The sequence below is a fragment of the Vidua chalybeata genome, chromosome 3 (assembly GCF_026979565.1).
Source record: "Vidua chalybeata isolate OUT-0048 chromosome 3, bVidCha1 merged haplotype, whole genome shotgun sequence".
Taxonomy (NCBI): Eukaryota; Metazoa; Chordata; class Aves; order Passeriformes; family Viduidae; genus Vidua; species Vidua chalybeata.
In genome coordinates, this window is record NC_071532.1 from 4,768,647 (window position 1) to 4,788,910 (window position 20,264).

The window sequence follows — 20,264 nt, forward strand, 5'->3', positions numbered from 1 at the left end:
ACCCCCGCGGCTGCTCCTGCTCCTCCTCCTCCTCCTCCTCCCCCGCTCCGGCTCCCCGCGCTGCCCACGCGTGCCCCGGCCCCCGCAGCCGCCGCGGCTTCCCCGGGGAGCGCCGGGCCGGCACAAAGGCGGGTGCCAGCGCGCCCCGACCGCAAATATGACAAGTATCCCTGCTATCCGGTGGCGGGGACCCGGCCGGGGCACGGGGCTCTGCCAGCCCTGCTCCCCGCGCGGGGCTGCCCCCGGATTGTCCCGGTACAAGGCAAAATTCTCCCCCCGCACCTCCGGTCAGCCCCCGGCGCGGCCAAGCGCAGCCGGGGAGAGGGGGGGATGTGGAGAAAGCCCGGAGCGCTGCCGGCCGCCCCCCGCCCCGGGACCTCACCTGGGAGCCGAGGGAGGCGGCGGCCCCCGTCCGTGGAATCCTCGCTGCTAATTTGGGCTGTGCAGGTACCAGCGAAGCACAAAAATGAGGCCAAACGGAGATGTTCGAGCGCGCGAAGACTTGGGGGAAGGAGGGAAGCGCTCGGCACCAGGCGCTATCTGGAAAGAAGATGATTATTTTAAGTCACCTCAATGATTGAGTTTTGAAAGGGGCTGTAATCCCAGCCGGCGCTGTTAAAGGCGATTCAAACACCTTATAGTTTTGGCTGTAGCCCCAGCAGGCATCTCGGATCGTTCCGGCCTTTCATGTTCCACTAAACCGGTTGTACTTCGGGACAATAAAGCTTTAAGACCTAATATAAAGGCGATTATTAGTCATTAATACCACAACTCGTTTAGGTATTATGCTCAAAACGGTCTGTAATGATTTGTGATCAATCAACATGATGGTCTTGCTAGAAACTAAGTTCCATTTTCAGTTAGAAAACCGAAAAGAAGGATACCTTTAGAAGAAAGGTTTCCTTACCCTGGAAACTGTATCTGACAAAAATCCACAAAGGAAAAACACCACCAAACAATTAAAATAGTGAATCTGCCAAAATAAAACGTGACTAAGTGCTGATTTTATGCATTCTTAAAATCAGAATTGAAAAGGCCCCATCAAATTCATGTTAAAACACCAGGACTGGCACTTGAGCACTTTGCTGAACTCACTGAAAAGGACGGAAAGGGCATCAGATCTAAAAACCGACGTTTTATTTTGCCGGTTTGGAGGCCTCAGCACACCTTTCCCCTTCCATCCCTACTATCAGCCATTCCTTTGAGGAGATCCAAGCTCTCTCATCCCGTATCTGTGGCACAGAGTTAGCTAAACCAATCTGCAAAGCAATTCACGAGCCATTTACTGGATTTTGACGAGTGATTTGCGAATTGCCCAGAAGCTGGCAAACATTAAAACCAGAATCTCCCTGGCTGGATACTTTCCAGCAGCAAGGCACTGAAATTTGGTCCTTCTGCCTGGGGAAACGAGTCTCTCCCTGAAATTACCAGCGTCACAACAAAATCACTAAATAAAAGGAAAAGGTTCATCTTCTTTAGAGCCTGAGTGATACCTGTTCAGTGGGCTTCTACTCAAAGCCACACAGAATATTTGTAATACTTGCACATTGTTTGGGGCTGGGTTGTTTGGGGTTTTATTATTGCGTGCCAGATTTACTGAATTTCGGGGCCCCATTCCACCCTCCTTTAGAGCAGATTTGTCACCCGGCGGGATCTGGCCTTGCGCAATTGCGCCGTGGATGCGCCCAGCCGAGCAGCGCCTGCCTTCCGGAGCTCAAAGTCCGCAGCAGGTTTACAGTCCCCGTGCCTGGGTGTGTGCACGCTATCACCGGCACCAGAGGCACAACCACAAACATGTGCTAAATAAGCAGCTGGGCTCCAGTCCGATATGCGCAGCCCCGATCTTGCCATGTTACAGTCGGCAGTAAAAAGCCTGAGCCTGTGTCATTCGAGTTTTAAACGCTTCTGACTTCGCTCGCTTGCTCCAATTTTACACCAGCATAAGAAAAAGCTCGCCGCCCCTTCTGTTTCCTACTGTAACTCTCCCGAGTCTTTCTTGGCAGGAGTTTACAGTCACGCTGCAACTCAGACTGTGCCTCTCAACACAACTAGTACAACCTGCATCCACACTCAGAAGCACTCCCAGCTGAGCATAGGTCACGATACGGATCGATATGAATAGAGCTCCTTCCTGTGCTTCGTGCCCAGCACAGGCTCCAGCGCGGCGGGACCAGCTCGGGCTACGCAAGGGGAATAATCCCGCTGCCGACTGCTCCTCACATGGCCCCACACCCGACTGAGAGAGACCTTTCTGGCCAAGCAACTCTGCTCTGCAGCTCCGGAGAAGCCTGACCAGAAGGTGTCTGCAAGACCCAAATGCAGTTTGCCCAAACACTTCAGTTAAGCACGGAGAAGCAGCCTGCAATGGAGCCACAACGTGCTGTGCTAGGAAGTGTGTCGGCAGAGGTTTCCAGAGCCTGCGGGAGGGTGGGAAAGTCTCAGCATCTGCAAGGAGGAGCCACCCAAAATGCATCCCATTTCAGAGCCATGCATGCATGGGCTTCCTAGGGAGTAGTAGCACAGGTTTAGTTGTGCAGTCATAGCCTTGACAGAGGCCCTTGAGCTGCTCACACGTGAAGATGACACAGTAAAAGAGAAGGAGCTGAGCTGTGTCTTTCTGCAGCAGTACCGACCTGACGTGGGCTACAGGCATGGCCTGAGTGCAGCCCTGGTATTGAGCAAGGATGGTCAAAGCCTGTCTGATTGAGGCCAGCTCTCATGAAGATCATTCAAAAACCACATCTGCATTGAAGATAAATAAATGAACAAGGTAATAAATGAACAAACAGAAATCAAGGATTGGGAAGGGGGAAACAGGCACTGGACTTCATAAATCAATTAATTAGAAACACTACAGACTGCCAGGTAATCTGCCCATCAACACGCATGCTGATTAGGAAAGAGTGGCAAAGTTTGTGCTGGAATGTTGGCATCCCTTGCACTTTTCAAAAATAGAGGGAGTGAACTGCTTCCTGTGCTTCTAATTGCATCCTTGGCCTTTTCCTTTCTGATTGCAGTACGTATGAATACTGTGAGATTTCATCAGGTAATTGTTCAACACAACTTCATTTTCTCCCTGGATGTTTTTGCTTTGGTGCATGCAGAAGCTGGCAGGCAAACACCTAAAGCTGCCCACCAGAGCAGACAACTTTTTGCAAATCAAGACCCCCTCAGCACTGGTACCTTGGGAGAAGCTAGACAAAGGGCCTGCCTACAGCCAGAGCTGCTCGTTCCACTCGAGCAGCGAGGCTCTCCTGGGTAAGGAGAAAGCACACTGCAAGCAAAGGCACGGTTAAACACTGCTCACACCTCCTGCAGTCTCTCTTCAGGCTCAACACTGACCTCCAGGAGTAGGGCCCTTCTCGTGTGAGGCTCAGCCACAAATAAAAACAAGTTCCTCAGTAAAAAAACTGGGGTGCTGCATCACTGCAGTCTGCACCTGTACACAAGCAGGGATGGAGCTGCACCTGGGAGCTGGGCTGCTTTCCTTGGGATTTCAATGGCTTTGTCTTCTTTTTTTTGCTGGTGCAACTCTTCCACTTTAACAAGGCTGTCCCATGTGTCCCAAGGCACAGGAGTCAGTAAAAACCAAATGAAGGAATGCTCTACCCCTTCTCACTCCAGTTTTAGCTCTTTCCCCCCTCTTCATTTTCTGCTTTAGTTCATATTTTTCTCCTTTAATGTTTTTTTTTCTCCTTTAATGTTTTTTGTGGCAGTAGGAGAAACACTGTTCCCTAGAATGCATAATATGCTTAATTATCATTCTTGGTTAGTTCTCTAGGAAAAAAAAAAAACCCTACAGGAGAAATCAGTTTAATTAATGAGTATGACCAAATGCAGCCTTAGTTCTAATGCAGTATCATATATTATATGTCCAGTTGGGCAGTTGATCTTCTTTGGGTAAAATGAACAGCAATGCAAAAAACGAGGGAGCTCATGAATCAATATTCTGAGTGCAACTAACCCCTTTTGTATAGTTATTCTAAGCTTCCTACAGATTTTGATGACAATGTCAGTTCCCAAATACTGCTTTTGGCTTTGGTAATGCAGGATCAGGCCTGTACAGTCTAGTAATAGGAAGCTATTGCTTGGCAGTACCCAGGATTGTGCCACATGGTAAATTCATTAAGTAATTAAGGGAAAAAACCCAACTCTTAACTCCAGGATAGCTCTCAAACAGCCATACCAAATAAAAATCCCCAGTGTGTGAGACCGACAGGGGTGGCAAGGTTTCACCTAAATGTAAGATTTGGTGATTTAGATGTTTTTCAGAAGGGCTACTCTTCACATACTAAATTATTAAGGAAATATTATGGAACAGGATTATCAGGAAAGAAAAAAAAAAAAAAAGCAGTGTGCATTAGCTGGCTTAGTCAGAGGAGGTTTTGCTGCATTCCTCATGCACGGAGATGACTCCCTCCCTCTGTAATTCCCTGTGCACTCCCAGTCCTCTGGAGACTGTTGGTGTGCATCATCCTTGCTCCAGCTGAAAGACTGTCCTCTGACAGAGGTTCAGGCTGCCTACCATTGCTGTGTATCTCCTCACATCTTTCTGCCTTTTAATAAAAATCTGTGCTCCTTCCCAAATCCCTTTCAGGCTGCATCCCCTGCAAGATGTGCTTCATTCCTGGCCCAGGCCAGACTGTTCACACTGGCACTGCCTGTATGGCACACAGGCTCCTAAAACAGTCTCCCCCTTCCAATCCTGCTTCTTGTGACACAGTGAATTGTACTCGGCACTGAGCTGAGTTTTAAACAATTTCAGGCAGCTTTTCTTTCCCTTTCAATGCTCACTCTGCAGTCTCTATCAAAAGCACAAGTCATGCTTTTCTGGAACACTTGGTTACTTTTTTGAAGAGAGGCTATGCTGATGTCCTGATATTCATCTCATACCAGGGCCAGTGGATCAAGGGGAAAAAAAATTCTGCAGATAAAACCAAAGCTCCTGTTTTAGAGCTGGGGAGGGAATACTTCTAATCAAGGAAAAAAAAAACCACAGAAACAGTGGGGAAAAAAAAAATAGAGAGATGGCCAGTCTTCAGGCCTAATTAACCACTGGTGTAAACAGATGTCGCTGCAATCAAGCCAGAAGACTTCGGGCCACCCACCAGCCTTGAGCACAAACCCAACACGAGCCTGAAAATCTTAACAACGTGCAAGCCACACACACTTCAGCACAAAGGTCACCACCACATCCCCAGTGCTGAGGGACCACCTGCTCCTTGCTCACCAGGGGAGAACAGCTCTACTGCTCTGCCTTACCCTGCACAGACTACAGCCCTCTCCTGAAGCAAAGCTACCCCTACAAAGCTCTCCATGGAGCCATACATTTCTGGAGTACAGATGCTCTCCACACTTTTCCTAAACGCTCTTGAAACCTGAAAGAGGCCTGGGTGCATAGGCAGGCTGGAATATGTTTAGCACTGCTCAACCTTGCTCAGATGCCATAGGCTTGATGGACCAAATGGGGCTACCAGTGGGGTGACCAGAGGCTTCCAGAAGTGGATGTTCCTGCTCAGATTTGTTGCATTGAAGCATTGTACAACAATTACAAGGAGTTTGAGGCTGGGAGGGCACAACTGAAATGGTGTTGTGGCTGCAGTGCTGATGCAGGATGTCACACAGCATTTCAATAGGTTAAGCAGGACTTAAACCATGTCACTGGAGTTAAACGTGTTTGTGCTCGGATGCATTACCAGAAAAAAAAGCAAAACAAAACAAAACCCAAACCAGCAACAAGCCATCTCAATCCTTATTTATATGAAAACATGAGTTAATACATGGACATCCAAATGAATGCACTCACCTATAGCTGCTTTTGCTGGCTGTAATACAACCTGTAAAGCACATCAATGCTGCTATGCAGATTTGGGGGCTTGGGCCTATTGTTTAAAACTAGCTTCTGCACCTTCTTAGAGCCTCTAGATTCAAAGAATACTTACCAAGACAGATGATTTTTCAAAGTAATTCAAATTTGCAATGATAAATCCTTTCTCTGACTGTCCCAGGTGCAAAATTCTTTACAGACGATGTTTATCTGTACTCCTTTCAGACAGAGGTTTCTGAGGGTCTAATTTTAAGTAAACAGTGAGTGACCTACACCACTCCTTTAAAAAAAAAGAGCAAAAAGCCAAAACCAACAAACCCCAATAAAACAGAAGTTGAATCTGTAGGGCCAAATTCAGAAGAGGAAGAAAAAAAAAGGGAGCTGGCAGAAAACCTAGCACAAGAACATCAAATGTAGCAGCATTAACTCCCACTGCCATTCTGTTCCTCTACAAATAATTGGAGTTCATACAGAACTGAACTCATTGAGTCAATGCAGTGAATGCACAAGTCTTTCTGTTTTAACCCTTCACAAAATGGGTAACTCCTTAGATTATGTCCAAAGAGATTAAAAAAAAAAAAAAAAAAAGACTGAATGAGTACATCAGATGCTTTTAGTGACTATGCCTGTGGTAGTGATTCATTTTGTCTTTCTACATTCCCTAGTGCTAGCACGGCTAAGAGTCAGCAGAAGCTCATACTGCATATGCAGGTAAACACACTGTGGGTGATGTCTGCATTTCTTAACTCTACCTAAAACCACCCCTTAACCGTCAGAAATGCATTTTATCTTTCTGAAGAAAAAGGGAACTGCACAAATTAATTTAGGTTCTCCTCTAACCTTTTTTTTTTTTTTATGTTTCACTTTAAAGGAAGCTGTTCATTTATAGTGACCATTAGCCAAAGGCTAAAAGAGGTTTACACCTAATTAGTATTCCCAAGCAAGGATGAAACACTAAATCACTGCAAACCCACCCAGCATTTAGGTCCTACCAACAGGACAAAGGAAAAAAGCTGAAATTCCACCATTTATCATCAGAGTCCCCTTCCTTTCACACCTCTTAATGGTCTCTTTCTTCCTCCCACAGTGACTCTGGGGTGCTAATGTCCTTGAAATGTGGCAAGGGTGTGGAAGAGGAGAGGGGCAGCTCTCCTGTCTGGTCACACCCATGAGACATAGCATGTGCGGGCATTTACAGGGCTGCAAAAGAAAAGAGTAGGGAAAAAAAAAAAGAAAGAAAAGAGAGATGTCCTGAGCAGGGATGGCATGGAGGTAAGGAAGAAGGTGCTGCATGTGGCATAAACTGTGGTGGTTTTCTGTGACCGCCATAAGCAGGTTGCTCAAACAGTAGTAATTGTCCCCTTTTATTTTTATTTTAGCCTTGGTGAGGGGGCAAAACAGGGACATAATTGGAGTACAGAAGGAAACAAGTCAAGGGAAAGGAGCGGACCCAGGAAACAAGGAGGATGAGCTGCATTCCCATTGATGGTGCTGCTACCGAGTCCAGGGTCTTCCCTTGTTTGACCACTGGACAGCAGCAGGAGAAGAAAGTAACACGAGGCGTATCACTGAGGCTTTCCCTGCTTCTCCCAGCCATAAACTTCCCCAGCACACGTGGGATGGGCAGAAGGCCCCCAAACCCCTCTCTCTTTCACAGAGATCCACTTTCCTGCTGAGGTTCAACTTTGCAAACCAGTTTCTATTGGATTCATTTGTAGAAGGGAAGGTGCCAACGCCTGAGCTGTAACTCCTGCCCACCCAGAGCAGCCACAGGTACTGCAGAGAGAGGCACCACCAGAGCTTTTGCAAGAGCTGGGCAGAAAGAGGCACCCTCTGCCCAGAGGCTCACAGCAAGGGGCCAGCCAAGCCAAGGAGGGATGATTGTCCATCTGCTATCACTCATGCCCCAGTGTGTTTTCTAATCATCCACACCCAGGGGACATTCCTAGTGTGTTTCCTGCAAAGCAAAAAAAAGTCATAATAAACCCCAGCTACTTTGCCTGCTTACCTATTACCTATAGTAGAGATAACCTTCATGTTAAATGTTTTTCTTTTTTCTTTTTCCCTCTGAATCTGCTCTTCTGCTAACTTTACTGTACTCTTGCTGGATGTTCAGACCCTGCCATAAGAGCAATAGAAGTTAGGCAGCTGTCAAAGTGCTGATAATTTGACTCCACACACATACCCAAATACTACTGCCAAGCAGGTCAGCATACAGAAACTTCTTTTTGCTGGCAGTGCTCTTCAAAGAAACTCTTCCTTCTCTGAGCAGCTGGGAAAGTTCAAGTGCCCGCTCCTTACTCGACCTGTGGGGTTCATAGAAAGAGCTGCCCCCAAGAACATCAGTGCATTACTCCTGCCAGCAAAAAGGGAGGCCTGGCATTTGATGGGTTTGTTTCTCTTTTAAAACCAGAACAACCTAAACCAAATCACCTCTGTTAGACAAACATTGTCTTCCATGAGATGTTCAGGTGAAAGACCTCAGCCTCCCAAGATCTTTTTGCTAGCTGCCACAGCCGATGTGGGCACAATAATGAGAAGGAAATGCATTGGTTGTCTTGAACTTCACTTTCTTTCATTTAGCGAAGATTCCCCTTAAATAAATGGAAGTAGGGAGATCTTGGAATAAGCCTTAGCAAGTTTTAATCACACTTTTTCTTCTTGCAAGCGAGCCGTCATTCAGTAGCTAGGTGGTTCTAAATAAAGAACTCTAGTCAACAACAGGAAATAACTCCCACAGAAAAAAAGGGCAGAATACAAACTCGCAGCAACTCTCGTACATAGCTCACAACGGCCTTTTGTTCCATGCACATTAGGTCCAAAATCTTTACTTTTCAGAACATGTTCTTACTCCAAGTAATTCAAAATTATTTTTAACTTGTTGCAAGTATGGATCTCATTGCCTTCCTCCCAAAAAAGTCACATTAAGAGACAGAAAATCACAAGCTAGCCCCATTTTCCCTCTTTCATTTAGTAAATATGGACATTCTAGGAATGCCACATGATGGCCAGGATTTAAGAAAGCTACTGATGATGGGGGTTTTATCTTTTTTCCCTTGTGTTTTTTTTTTTGGCAGGGGGAGATGCACTGTTGTGTTCTCAGCTGCAGTTTACATCCTTCACAACGTTCAAAAACCACTGCATGTTCAGAAAGTACAAAGCACCTGGTCTGTGGGAGGGGGATACAGGAGAAACCACACATCTCTAGCCACTTATTAAAAACTCAGGCTACTGCCTAGATTAATCAGCTTTTAAATTATACAACACATTACACACACATAACAGGCCAATGACTGAGCACAGGCACCAAGCACAACATCCAAAAGTGCACAACCAAAACCCCTTAAAGAATACACTGGTTGATTCCATCTGGCTTTGAAAAAGTGTGGTTTTAGTGTGCCAAGGGGGGAATTTTAAGATGGCTGCTGCTTGTTGGCTGCTATGGATAGGTCTCTGCAGGAGGTGGGAGAGCCTCTTTAGGAACGTTGCTATCACTTGTGGCAAGTATCTTCTGGAACACAAGCACAGATATAGCAGGTTTCAGTGGCCAGCTGATTCCAGCATCTCCCCATCAAATCACCTGACGTGGCTCTGTCACACTGCAACTGAACTGCAAAACCAATTTCCATTCTAGAAATAGAATGTTTGAGTTATACAGCTGCAAGAACCAGGGTTACAGTTCCAGGCTGGATTTTTGTCTCTGGAATATGCAAACTGGCTCCATGTGCATGTGTGTGTACTGTGTGTTTGTGTGCACATGCAACCACCAAAAGTTTGCACAAAGAGCAAATCACATTTGCTTCCTAATGCACAATGAACACACGGGCTGAAGCAAATCTAGCCCCAAATGGATGGTTGTATTTTAAAGTCCTCAACAGTGGGTTCAATCCTGAGCTTGCAATTATAGCCTTTTCGTGTTTAGAAAATAGATGTCACTGCTGACAAATCCAGACTCCTTCTGAACCTTCGGAAAGGAATAAAAACTGACAAGGTAAAGTATCCTCGAGCAACTGTCCCACTGTTCCCCAGTTCTCACCCATGAGGTTAAATACTACAGCGATTTCAGTGGGACCAGCACACTTTAAAAGATGTAGTCACTCTGTCTTTTTCTCTCTCTCGCTGAATGATATTTCTGCCCACATGCACTGACACATACCGTGTCTAACAAGGCTGTGATTCATTTTCAGTTCTAGTCATGCTCACAAGTGATGCAGTGCACTAGCTGTGCCTTCAGGATCTGCGTAATTTAGCTTCATTTTCTCTGCCCCCACCCTGCATTAAGTGAAGTTCCAACAAAGCCAAGTCATCACCCACCAACTCCCCCTCCCACCTGCTTGGGGGATGTATACAGCAGGAATCTGAATAATAATAATAATAAAATTAAATTAGTTTTTTTAGAAAGAGAGAGGAGGGGATGAAAGCTTGAGAAATATCATGAATTGTTAGAAAGCTTTCTAACAGTGAATAATGTGAGTGAATAATGATAATGGGATGTATACTACCAGATCACTGAAGCAGCTGTATCAGCCCTGAATCATCTCCCCATCCACGTTAAAAGCAGCACTGTGTCTTGCATCTTGAACATCCCGCAAGTTCATGCTAAGGAGTGATTGACATTAAACCTGAATCCCTGATTTACGAAGGCAAACACCTCCTCAGCCCCTCCCACAGTAGCCTCGTGGTGACCATTCGCTGGTCCCCTGGCCCTGCAGCCACTCTGACCAGGCACAAATGTCAGTGGGAGCCGTCAGCACGTCCCGCACCCAGCGGCCACCATCCATCACGCATCGCACACGGTGGTTTTGTGATACAAATTACAAGCTGCTTCTGAGCTAAACTCCATGTATTTGAGGCATGAGGCCAAGCTTGAACAAAGTGAAAGACAGGCTTTTTATTTGATAAATCTCATTATCTTGCTGGCATTCAAAATTCATCTCAGACACAGAAATGCATCACAAAGTAGTTCTCTAGTTACTTGGAAGAGCCAAGATGCTTTAACATATAAGTTAAAAGGTGTTTACACACCCACCACACTAACATTTCTAGCTCTCCTCCACCTTCAACCTGGAACTATGTTTTGATGGAACAGAAAACTTGATTTTCTACAGAAAAACAAGTAAATCACATTTCTTCAGCAAAGATCCCTAGACAAAAGCGAGTCACTGGAGACTCCTTCAAGCAGATCTTAGTGATCTGCATGATTTCCTTAATCCCTAACCAATGACACAGGATAAAAGGAACCAAAAGCTAGAAGGTACTTCAACACTACAGGTGTAATACTGAGAGGGTCACTGTCACCTCAGAATTACAGTGATGAAATGAACACATATCACCTCTCTTCCTTTACATGAAACATCTATGTGGTGGGAGCTTTGCATAAGTCAGGTACAGCCTCCCAAGCTAAGCAGCCTCTCCTGTTGCTGACCCCCATTCATGACCAACATGAGCAAGCCAGAGAAGGGATTAAATTCCCTACTTGCTGTCAAGGTCCATCTCCTTTTCTTCCTCACTCCCCAAGTGCTGACTCAGCATGACCGTGCAGCTCACCAGCCCGCTTGCTGGCACGTCCCCACTTCAGATCCTGTTAAAGAAAGAACCCAAGAGGACACCAGAATTTTGAGCTACCCAAAGCTTGTCCAAGCTAGTGGTTGGGGGAGGTCTCTCTGCCTTCCCATCAACATCCTCTTTTCTGCCAGGACAAGCCTGGGCTGATCAGGAGCTGAAGAAACACATTTCCTCATGGTCATTTATTCCCGATCCATTCTCCTCCTCAGAAGCTCCCAGCTACAGCAAAGGAATGAAGGAGTGACCACAGCCAGGGAAGGGCTGATGTACATTTCTGATGTGTAACACACATGACCGTGAAGGGACCAGATCATCCCATGAGGCTGGTATCACGAAGGGCTCTGGGAACTCCGAAACATTTGGAGGAGGATCATTCCCGGGGCTGGATGCTCGCTGGGAGTAACGGGTCAGGCAAGGAAAGCAGCGGACTGTCATTTCAGCAGATGGGCTACTGCCTCATTTTGCAAATTGAAGAAATGAAGCACAGGGAAACGACGGGTTGGCTTATTGTGGAAATGAAAGTCAAGGCCGTGTGTTTTGATTTCCTGAGCTCTCCACACACGTCCAGCCTTCCTCATCCACGGAGTCATGCTGTAAACATCCTCAGGGCAGGGCCTACACCTCTCATTTGCTTTATGTCTGTGGCTTCCAATCTTCCACAGTTTGCGGATCCCTTCACGCTTTCCAATAGGGCTGTGCATTTAAACCTGCTGACAACAGGCTTGCTTTCCCTGGCTTTCCTGCACATCTTGCACGTAGCTCGTGGATCCTCGTGAGTCTGTTCTCTGTGGCCCTCTGCAGATTCCTATGTGCCCCTCTCTTCCTATCAATCCCTACACACCACCAGAGCCAGCAGCAGGCATTTTCAAAGTGGCCCTAACTCTGTCTAGCTGCCCTAATTCGAGACAAAAGCACAGAGCTTCCCTGTCATTTCAGCATTTCCCATCTCAAGGTATGGGAGCTGTTGATCTCCCACATGAAAATGCATTATGCTGTCAGCCCAGCCTAAGGGCTGTTATTTAATTTACTTGAGGAGGTAAGTGAAAGCCCCTTCATGCAAATGCTTACAATGTGATCTGGAAAACAGCAGGCGTAATTAGATAAAATGGCAGCAAAGCCCACCAGGGAAATAATGTTAATTCATGAGGATTTTCCTCTCCACCTCCCTCTCAGCAAGGTTTGAACACAAGGAGGGGAGGAAAAAAAATAAAAGAAAAAAACCAGAATGCACCTCCATGATCTATCAAGTAGGAAAACAGGACAGCAACCAGTGGGGTCATCTAGAAGATGCCTCTGCACATCACCCCTAGCAGGACTGGCAGCTCATGCTCCTAAGTGATGCAGCACTGAAAGCAAAAATTGCTCTGTCACTGTCATAATTCGATTTGAGTAGAGACATAATGAACCATCACCCCTAAACTTCACATCATCTCCTGACCAAGGCCTAGCCAGGCCATGGAGATTTGTCACATCACTGCAGACCCCTGCCCCCACTAACAATAACAACACCAGAACTCTTTTGCAAGTCTTGTAAGAAGATCTGGCATTTCCAGCCCACTCATGAATTCTTTCCCTCAAAAATATCCAGGAAAGGGTTCTGACCAAACTGTCACAGCATTGGTGGTAAAGGGGATCACGAGGACACCCCAATGCCAACACGTGACACTGATCCGACATGGAGAGAAGCTCTCCCAGTGACCTGAGGAAACCACAGCTCTGTGTTTCTGCTGCTGCTGCCTTCTCCCTCCCACCTAGAAGCCAGCCAGGAAAGCCACCTCCTGATTGCTGACCTGCCACTACCAAAATGGATTCCAATTAGCCAACTCACTCACAGCTATTAGGAAAGAGAGACATTTTTTGTTGTTGAGTAATTACTCCTCATGAAATGGCTTACATCCCTAGTTGATTAGGTCACAACACACTGTGAACAAATTGATGTAACAGAGATATCTTTAACCTGATAAATTAAGGCATACTTTCTCAATATAGAAAGCTTAATTGAAGCCATGCAAGGGGTATTTACCAAAGGCATCTAGAAACAGAATTGTAACTGCACAAACAAACAACGGTTGAGATCCAAAGGCAGCAGCCCATACACATCCAACTCGCATATTTATTGGAGGGGAAAAAAAAAAAAGCTAGTTTGTCTGTTTACTGTGAGGATATAAATGACTCAAAGTGAACAGAGTAGTTTGACATCAGCAGTTAAATATGTAAAGGCAAAATTCAGTGGCACACGTGAAGGAAAAGAGATTTTGCTTGTTTGCTTCCCTACATATTTTCCCCATCTATCAGAGGAGAAAACCTTTTTTTTTTCCCTAGTCAGGGATTTTCTTGCTGAAGCAATTAAGAGATACACAAAATATACAGAAAGCTGAATAACTGCACAGTTAATGCACCACAGCAAGGGTTCCCAAAATACAGCCCATGAAGTCCCCCTGGAAAAATCTTGAAGTCAGCCTGGGTTGTATTGCAAATAAGTTTGATTCCATTTACTCTCCCTTCACCAAGTCCTAATATTTAGTGTTTCTCCACAAATAAAACTTCATCTGCCTGGAGAACAGCAGCTCCTCCACCATTTCTATCAAGTCATCCATTGTAGTACACTGGTTTATTTAAAACCAAACCCAATTGCCCAAGCCCGTAAATACCGACTGTTTCCTGATTTTGGGACTTGCCCATCTATTAAAAAGGAAGCCGTTCACTTTACAGACCGTGGCCCTAATCTTTCAAACAGTTTCGCCTGCGCTTAGCAGGAGCACGCGAGTACTTCGGTCCAATGTAAGCATTTGCTGAAGTGAGGCCAATGTTTCCTGTTGTAGTTAAAAGCACATTATACAGTGAGGATGGAAAAATATGTCTGCAACACAAAATCAACCCTTCTCTTCCCATTTCAGGACGAGGGGCTCGGGAAAGCACTCTCAATGTAAATCTATGTGACAAGGGCCCGGGTAGAGTGAGTGCCACGAACAGCTTTATACCGTGTTGGCTTTCTAAGTCGGGAAACCAACTGGGTGTCATTTAATCTCCCAGATTAAAATCACTTAGCGAATATTGTATTGTTTCAGCGCTCGCGCTGTCAGCGCAGCGCTGGGGGCCTCGCCGGCGCTCTGCTGCTCGCTAACTCACCGCTAATGAAACCTCGCGCAGGAGCAGCTGCCGGAATCTGTGTCAAACTGCATCTGGCACCCATCTATCTTCCAGCCATCTAAATTCACCTCTGAAATCATACAAAAGCAGCCGCAGAGCTCCCTGCAGCCACTCCAACACACCAGGCTTTGTCTCATCAAGCCTGTTAAGCAATTTAAAGCAATTTATTTTTTTAATTTGCCTTGTGTTTTACAGCGGCAGCTTTCACAAAAGCAGCGAAGAAGTTAAGAAAAAGAATTGAGGGGGGGAGGGAAAAAAGTGCCCACTTTTCTTTTTATTTTTTTAAAGGAAAAAAAAAAAAGCCTGTCAAGCTCTCAGTAGACTATCATTAAGCCAGTTTTGGCTGAAACTGTATGTTTAGGGGTTTTCCAATGGAGACACTCTGGTGCCTGCAACACTCAGACAGGGAGGGGAGGCTTCTATACAATTGTTGAATTGTTGTCATGGCTATTAAATATGCTGTAGCACAAATACCCAACAGGGCTGAAAGTTTGTCATGTATTGGCTCTGGAGAGGTATCAAAAATACTGGTATTAACTAGCAGATAACTGAGTTATACAAACACTGAATAAAAGATTCAGTCAAAAGTTTTAAAAGGTTTATTAACTTCACTCCAAACCCTTCCCCCCCCCACCTCCCAGTTGGGGCCTAAAGTATTCTGTAAATTAAAAATATTTTACATTTACTGTAGCATTGATTTGACCGAGTCTCCTCTAACGTTTGGGGTAAAACTGTCTCTTCTCTCTTTGCATTTTCTGCAGAGGACAGGAGTTTTGCTCCACCGTCTCGTTAGGCTCATGAGTGGCAGTTTGAGAGAGCGGCACAGTAAAGCCATGACTTGCTGACTAAAACAGGTCAATGAAAAACAGGCTAGTGACTGAAATTGAAACTTCTCATTTCTCTCAAGAAAAGGGTGTATTGTCAAGACAGAGTCAAGCATTGTCTGTTAAGCAACTTTCAGAGCGGCAGTGCTCGGCACGGCAGCACCGCAAGCTCCGAGAGGAGAGAGAGGAGGGGATGGGGCCCCTGGCACAGCCCCAGCGCCCGGCCAGGCCCCGCTGGCACAGACGCCGTCCTCTCCACGCCAGAGCCCAGCCAGCTGCTGGCAAGGAGCTTTAAAGAACTCAGCGTGCAGAGGGCAGGGGATGTGCTGGGCTCCCCTCCCAGGCTGAAGTTGTCCATCCAGCCAAACAGGTCACGATCCAGGTCTGAGTGACGTCCAGCCCTACGGCATGGAGGACTCCAGGTGAGTGTGCCCGGCCTTCCGTAAGGGCAGTGGTGGGCGAGCTCGGGAGGCGTTTCCTAGACTGAACGCTGCAAACCGCGAAGGAGCAGGAGAAACAGGATCTGTCAACCCATCTAATTAAGGAACATTTTCCCGATGCAGATTCATACACATCTCTCCAGGCTATAGGGCCCTCATTTCTTGCCTCAGCCCAGAACAGACTGACTGTATTTTGCATTTCTATGACAATTTGTTCCCAGCATTTCTCAGGAAGAAGCACAACGTACGTGTCGTACGAAAATGGTCACATGCTCGTAGGTACCCCTGCCTCTGCTGCTAATTCCATTGTGCCCATCCACTGTGCAGCTAACCTTTTGCAGCAACTGAAATAATCTGAAAAAAAATGGAAATGTGCTTCTTTCCTGTGAGCTTCCCAAAGTAACCACTGCGACAAGAAATCACATTTTTGAGCAAAGGCTACCAACCAGTCCAGCTGCTGGCATTGCTGCTCCTCTACCCACTAACAAAAAAGGAGATTTGGATATGCCCTGCATAGGGTCACTTTATAGGGACGTCCAGAATGAAATCACCATTGCTAAGAGGCTGAGCGAGTATCCTGGGCAGTCCCCTTCAGCCCCCAGTTGAGCTCAACAGCAGGACTGACAACAGCCCCAGGACTGTGGCCACCAGGAAAAGCCACAGAGATCGACAATTCATTTTTTACAGGCCAACGGGCTGACCTCTGGCCAGCAGTGGAGCAAGTCAGCTTAAAGGCGACAAAGCTCTGTATGCCACTATAAATCACCCAAACCAACCAGCAGAAAATCCGTGCGCTGATCATGTTAGCTTATACCTCCTCTTTATTTTTTCCCTGTGTAAACAGCGTCCTCTCCCCCATCACCTCCCAAGGCCCATCTGGAGGAATCACGAGGGGTGTTCTCACATCCTGCTCCCTGAAGAAGCCGGTCCTGCTCGCCGAGCGCTCGCCAACGTCACGCCAAGCGATGACGCAAGCCGTGACTGTTGTCCAGGTGGTGGGGCGTGACCTATTTCTGGGCTACAGGGGTTTGGTTTGGGAGGGATGTGCACTGTCTAGTGGTGGAGGTGGGAGGAAGAGAAAATTGTTGTAAGAAAGTCAGGAATTGGTCATATTTTATGTATTGGCTCTGTGTTTTTAGAGGGAAGTCACAGGCCAAAACAAAAGCAGTGCCACAGCCCCAGATGATCTTAACATCAATCTGGAGTGGAAGGAAGAAGGAGAAAGGATCCCCACTGTAGGAAGCAGAAACTTTTGCTGCTTACAGAACTAACGTGTCCCCAAAATCTGGTTTCCTTAACAGTATATGTCATCAAAAGGAGAAATACTTTGAACACACAAAGGCATTTCACTCCTCCCTTGCCTTCCAACAAGCACATTCATTCAAAAACAATCTGTCCAGCACCACTACCAGGTGTCTCAGGTTTTATGCATGAATAAGCTGCCCTGTAACTGGCACAAATATTCATTTACCAAGTGGACTATTTCTTCAATCATTCAACTCTGACATGATATATGCAACCAAATGAGCTCCGTAGCAACAGGGTAAATTTTCACAGCTAATTCCCCCTCTTGCAGGATTTTCTTTGGCATTAGGCTGAAGCATCATCGCTTTGCTTGTCACTTGATGATTTTGCCATATTTTAGAGCAGCTATGCTGACCCAAAAGGACACCAGCACCATCCTACACAAACCAACAGTATTTCAAAATTTACAGCATTGACCCCAAGTTGAAGTCCAGAGGGCATCCCACCGAGGTTGTGGAGAAAAGGGAAGCAAATGCACTTGATTTGCACAATGCACAGCACTCCTTTAATGAAAGGAGACTCTCAGCTGGTCTGTACCTACTTTCCTGAAATCTTTGGGGCTTTCCAACCCTCCCAGCCCCTTCATCCACAGGGAATTCTCTGCAGATACCTCTGCTAGTATTTTGTCTGGTATACACAAGCCCAATAGAACTGTGGTGGGTTTGTATTATGTGGCATGTGCACAATTCCTATCCAGAAAACAAACAAAACCTCTCCAAAATACCCCATTCCCTTTACTGATTACGAAAAGCTCCCCAGTTCCAATTTCCAGGAACTCCTAGAAGAGCAGGCAAGCCTAGGTGCCTACATCCCTTAAATGTAATTTGAGGGTAATTATTGTTTCAATAATAAAGGGAAGCTTTTTTTTTTTTTATGGGAGAAACCAGAAAACCAAACAGAGCTTCTTTATATCAGGTGCTGTGTTCATGTAATGAGTTTTTCTGTGGTGTAATAGTTTTCAAAATAGGGCAGCCAAGAATTGCTTTTTCCAGTTATCTATAAATCAGGGTTGGAGAGAAAAGAAACAGCTCCAGAGTGTGGTATGCATCAGTCTGAGCAATCACTCCAGCATCATTCAGGTAAACAGCTACACAGCATCAATTAGCAACACACAAAAAAAGGGCCATCTACAAACCAGAGTACAGGGAAAAAAAGCTTACAACTTTGCCAGCCGACCACTTATCTGTTTGAAGACAGGGGAAAGGGAGCCACCTCAAATTGTAGGGGTCACCAGAAGAAGGCACAGAGATCAGAGCATGGAGCAGTTTGGACAGAGCAAGGGGGGAAGCCTCCTGATTGGAGAGGAAAATAAGAGCTAGAAGCTGGGCAGGGGGCTTGCAGGCTTCTATGAGATAAAACAGTTGTATATCTACAACTGCAAACTGGCACAGAAAGAGGTCCAAAGCAAGGAGGTGGGGAGGGAAAGGCAATGGCAAGAGGGGGATCTAGACCTAATTATGGCAGAAAACAGTATGGGCACCTTTTTTTTTTTTTTTTTCTTTCTCCACATTCATCTGGATAAAAATAATAAGGACTGAAGTGTGAGTCCAAGAGGCCAAGGATGGAAAATGTATCATACTAGAAGCAAAAGATGACCCAGTTTGGACAAGAGGTTTAAGCAGAAGAAAATCAAGAGGAGAGAAGGAAGCCTGGAAACTTGTGTAGAGAAGATAGCAGCAGGATTTAGCAACCATAAGGAATAGGAAGGGGGGATGGGTTAGGAGAAGGGAGTTAAAAACAACAGAGTTGCAGCTATGTTTCATGGCACTAATTCAGCAAAGAAACAGCCTCAAATGGATGTAAACAATGGATTATTCATTAGGGGTTTCATTCCCTGCAACCCAGCAAACTATTGTCTGCAAGTTTTAAATACTCCCTTCACACACACACAAACTAAATTACAGAAAATGTGAAACATCAGATAATCTCAACAACGCGTCTCAAAATCACTGCCCTCAAGCATGCACTATGCTTGGCAGACTCTTCTTCCAACCATCTGCCAGCACGTGGAACAAAATAAATAATTAACACACATCTGGGGTCAGACTGTGAGCTACAGCACCCAGCCTGAAACTCATGCCTGAGTAAAGGACAGGCAGTGACTAACAGCACATGTGGAGCTCTGGGGAGCCTTTCCAAGCTGTCCCACCCTAAGCATCCTGTCCACCTTGGTATGGGAGCCTCCCACACTGACAGAAGATGATGTGTGCTTCTATCCCACACCATCTATCTGACACAGCAGCTGAACAAGCAATTCAAAGTTTGGGGCTACATTTTCACTTGCAGAAGGTTTAAAATGCCACTATTACAGTAAGGGACAGCTTGGATATGTAGAAAACATGTTTGACATCTGGTTTTGCTCATCTGTGCTTCATCTGTTAGAGCTCCCCAGTAATACCCTTTCCTGAGCACCATGGTACACAGCAGGGCATGCAGGTGTGATCCAAATATCCTTGTCTTATTCTCAAAGGTGATTTGGCTCTTTGGACTGCCCCAGAGCAAGCCTCCAGTCCACAGCCCATCAGGGGGAAGGGGGTTGTGATTCCCAGGAAAGGGCTAGCAACCATGGGTGGCATTTGCAAGGATGGAAGAAGAGGCAGATATCTTGGGCTGCCTTTTTCCTCATCTTTTGAAAGCATCCATAGTGTGTCCTTCCTCTATTCATAGGCAAAGTCTCTAAGGACCCATCCAGTCTGCAGACCTGCAGAGCACAGGCTGTACATCCTCACTCAGCATCTCTCATGCTATGAGAGGATGGTAGGATGTGACCTGTCTTTTGGGAATCTGGAGGATTGCAGGGAGAAGCTCCTGACAAGAGGCTGTCTCACAGCTTTTCTTCCCCTCGCCCAGGTCCAAAGGTACATTAGCACAGTGACTCTGCTCGGTGTTACATCACACTGCTCCCACCAGGAATTACACAAATGTAAGGAGACCTTGGACTCTCTCCAGGTTTTCACCCAGCTTCTTCAAACTCCTGCTTGCACTGGAGGTCGGTGATGAGGGACAGAATCACAGAATCTCTTGAGCTGGAAGGGACCCACAAGGATTGTCCAACTCCTGGCCCTACACAGAACCATCCCCAAGAGGAGTCACACCATCAGAAGGGACGAGTCTTTTCTTATCCTTAGTTTTGTGCATATGGGCAACAACAAA

General features: G+C 46.1%; 1 protein-coding gene across 3 annotated transcripts in view; it reads right to left on the minus strand.

Moving 5' to 3' along the window:
- SERTAD2 (SERTA domain containing 2) overlaps positions 1 to 20,264 on the minus strand; it is a 75,438-nt gene that overhangs the window by 18,269 nt on the left and 36,905 nt on the right. For 2 of the 3 annotated variants that reach the window (XM_053938680.1, XM_053938676.1), the window contains exon 2: positions 383 to 540. The exons of the other annotated variant lie outside the window; for it this stretch is intronic. The gene's annotated coding sequence lies outside the window, so the exon portion shown is untranslated. The remainder of the gene's footprint in view (positions 1 to 382; positions 541 to 20,264) is intronic. 3 annotated transcript variants of the gene reach the window in all.